A 3,547-nucleotide genomic window follows, 5' to 3' on the forward strand; every position below is an offset into this window, starting at 1 on the left:
AAAAAAAAAAAAAAGATATATACAGGGCGGTGCCCATAGCTCAGTGGTAGAGCACTGGCCACATACACCCAGGCTGCAGGTTTGAACCCAGCCTGGACCACCTAGAACAACGACAACTGCAATAACAACAACAAAATAGCAGGGTGCTGTGGTGGTCGCCTATTGTCCCAGCTACTTGGGAGGCTGAGGCAAGAGAATCGCTTAAGCCCAAGAATTTGAGGTTGCTGTGAGCTGTGAGGGTGACATACTGAGACTGTGTCTCAAAAAAAAACAAAAACAAATAGACATAGACAAAACACAGCATCCCAAAGCTAAGGAATATACATTTTTCTCATCAGCCTATGATATGTACTCCAAAATCGACCTCATCCTAGGATACAAATCAAACCTCAGCAAAATTAAAAGAATAGAAATTACGCCTTGTATCTTCTCAGACCACAAGGCAATAAAGGTGGAACTCGACTCCAACAAGAACAAAATGTTCATCCCCACTCAAAGACTTAGAAATTAAACAACATTAATCTGAATGATAGTTGGGATCAGGAAGAGATAAAAGAGGAAATCATTAAATTCCTCAAACATAACAACAATGAAGACATAGGTTACAGAAACCTGTGGGATACAGCATAAGCAGTCCTTTTTTATTATTATTAAAGTCATATACACATAGATCATGAATACATTTATTTATTTTTTTATTTTTGCAGTTTTTGGCCAGAGCTGGTTTGAACCCACCACCTCAGGTATATGGAGCCAGCGCCCTACTCCCTGAGCCACACATGCTGCCTGCAAGCAGTCTTAAGAGAGAAATTTATCACATGAGATGCCTACATTCAAAAAACAGAAAGAGGCCCATCAACAAACTCATGAACCATTTTATGGAATTGGAAAAAGAATAAAAATCAAATCCCAAACCCAGCAGAAGAAAAGAAATAACTAAAATTAAATGAGATTAATGAAATTGTAAACAAAAGAATCCACCAGAAAATTAACAAAACAAAAAACTGGCTTTTCAGAAAAATAAATAAAATCTGTAAACCTTTGATCAGATTAACTAGAAACAGACAAGTAAAATCCCTAATCATCTCAACCAGAAACAATAAAGGGGAAATAACAACAGATGCCCCAGAGATACAAGAGCTCATCTCTTGAGTACTACAAGAAACTCTATGCCTGGCTCGGCGCCCATAGCACAGTGGTTGTGCTGCTGGCCACATACACTGAGGCTGCCGGGTTCAAACCTACCCTGGGCCAGCTAAACAACAATGTCAACTACAACCAAAAAATAGCTGGGTGTTTTGGTGGGCACCTGTAGTCCCAGTTACTTGGGAGGCTGAGGCAAGAGAATCGCTTAAGCCCAAAGGTTGCTGTGAGCTGTGATGCCCCGGCACTCTACCGAGGGTAGCATAGTGAAACTCTGTCTCAAAAAAAAAAAAAAAAAAACAAAACTCTATGCCCAGAAATTTGACAAAGTGGAGGAAATGGATCAATACCTGGAATCACACCCTCTCCCTTAACTTAATCAAGAAGAACTAGATCTCTTGAACAAACTGATTTCAAGAACTGAGATTGAAGAAACAGTAAAAAGTCTCCCAACCAAAAAAAAAGCCCTGATCCAGATGGCCTCACACCAGATTTCTATCAAACCTTCAAAGAAGAGCTTATACCCATACTACAGAAATTATTCCAAAAAATTTAGAAGGAAGGAATCTTCCCCCGACACGTTTTATGAAGCAAACATCACCCTGATACCAAAACCAGGAAAAGACCCAACTAAAAAGAACTTCAGACTAATTTCACTAGCGAATATAGATGCAAAAATTCTCAATAAAATCCTAGCCAACAGAGTACAGCTATACATTAAAAAAATCATTTGTCACAGCTTGGTGCCTGTGGCTCAAGTAGCTAAGGCACCAGCCATATACACCTGAACTGGTGGGTTCGAATCCAGCCCAGGCCCACTGAACAATGATGGCTGCAACTGAAAAATAGCCGGGCATTGGGGCAGGCGCCTGTAGTCCCAGCTACTTGGGAGGCAGAGGCAGGAGACTCACCTGAGCCAAGGAGTTGGAGGTTGCTGTGAGCTGTGATGCCACAGCACTCTACCTCGGGGGACAGTTTGAGGCTCTGTCTCAACAACAACAACAAAAAATCATTCTTCAGGATCAAGTAGGTTTCATCTCTCGGGATGCAAGGTTGGCTTAACACACAACAAGTCCATAAACATAATTCATCATATCAACAGAAGCAAAAACAAAAACCATATGATCCTCTCAATAGATGTAGACAAACCATATGATAAAATTTAGCATCTTTTTTAAATTAGAACACTTAAAAATATAGGCATAGGTGGCACATTTCTTACTCTGATCAAAGCTATCTACAAGAAAGCCACAGCTAATATAGGAGTGAGTTACTGAATGGAGTAAAATAAAAGCTTTTCCACTTAGAACTGAAACTAGACAAGGTTGTCCTCTACCATCACTACTATTCAACATAGCTCTGAAGTTCTAGCCAGTACAGTCAAGCAAGAGAAGGAAATAAAGTAGATCCAAATGGGACAGAGGAGATCAAACTCTCCCTCTTTGCTGATGATATGATCTTAAAATACAAGTTTTTTTTTTTTTTTTTTTTAGAGACAGAGTCTCATTTTGTCACCCTCCATAGAATGCCATTCTGTCCCAGCTCACAACAACCTCCAGCTCTTGGACGTAGGCAATTCTCTTGTCTCAGCCTCCCAAGTAGCTGGGACCACAGGCGCCCACCACAACGCCCGGCTATTTTTTGGTTGCCCGTCATTGTTGTTTTTGGCGGGTCCGGGCTGGGGATTCAAACCCGCCACCTTAGGTGTACGTGGCTGGCGCCTTAGCCAGTTGAGCTATAGGCGCCGAGCCCATTTTTCTTTGTTGTTGCTGTTTTGTAGGGACCAGGTTCAAACCTGCCACTCTCAGTATATGGGGCAAGTGCCCTACTCACTGAGCCACGGGCACTGATGCCCCCACTTTTTTTGAGATAGAGTCTTATTATGTCACCCTCAGTAGAGTGCTGTAGTATCACAGTTCACAGCAACCTCAAATTCTTGGGTTTAAGAGATTGTTTTGCCTCAACCTCCTAAGTAGCTCGGACTACAGGCGCCTGCCACAATACCTGGCTATTTTTTGTTTTAGCTGTCGTCATTGTTTTTAGCTGGCCCAGGACAGATTTGAACCTGCCAGCTTTGGTGTATGTGGTTGGCACTGTAACCACTTTGCTACAGGAGCCAGCCAATGATAAAAATTTTAAAAAGAGAAAAATAGTGACATACATGGAGAGAAGGTGGGCACAAAGTTCATGTGCAATTTTAAAAAGTTTAACATGGAACACTTTAGTTTGCTTGGGGAGCTTATTTACTTCAAGAAATTTCTGGGCAACTCATGAACAGAAGTGGGAGGGGTTATGTGGAATTGGTTGCCAGATATTCACTGGTCTAAGGTATAAGGTGGGTCCTGGTTTATAGGACAGACAAGTACAAGAGACTGAAGGCAGGATTGGTGCCCATAGCTCAGTG

General features: G+C 41.7%; 1 protein-coding gene and 1 pseudogene across 2 annotated transcripts in view; one reads left to right on the plus strand and one right to left on the minus strand.

Annotated features, from left to right (window-relative positions):
* MAPKAPK5 (mitogen-activated protein kinase-activated protein kinase 5) overlaps positions 1–3,547 on the minus strand; it is a 71,928-nt gene that overhangs the window by 18,258 nt on the left and 50,123 nt on the right. The window lies entirely within an intron of this gene.
* The window catches only part of LOC105887583, a 1,360-nt pseudogene continuing 1,194 nt past the window's right edge, over positions 3,382–3,547 (plus strand).

This window comes from Otolemur garnettii, unplaced genomic scaffold (assembly GCF_000181295.1).
Source record: "Otolemur garnettii isolate 467f Iridium unplaced genomic scaffold, OtoGar3 scaffold00099, whole genome shotgun sequence".
Classification (NCBI taxonomy): Eukaryota; Metazoa; Chordata; class Mammalia; order Primates; family Galagidae; genus Otolemur; species Otolemur garnettii.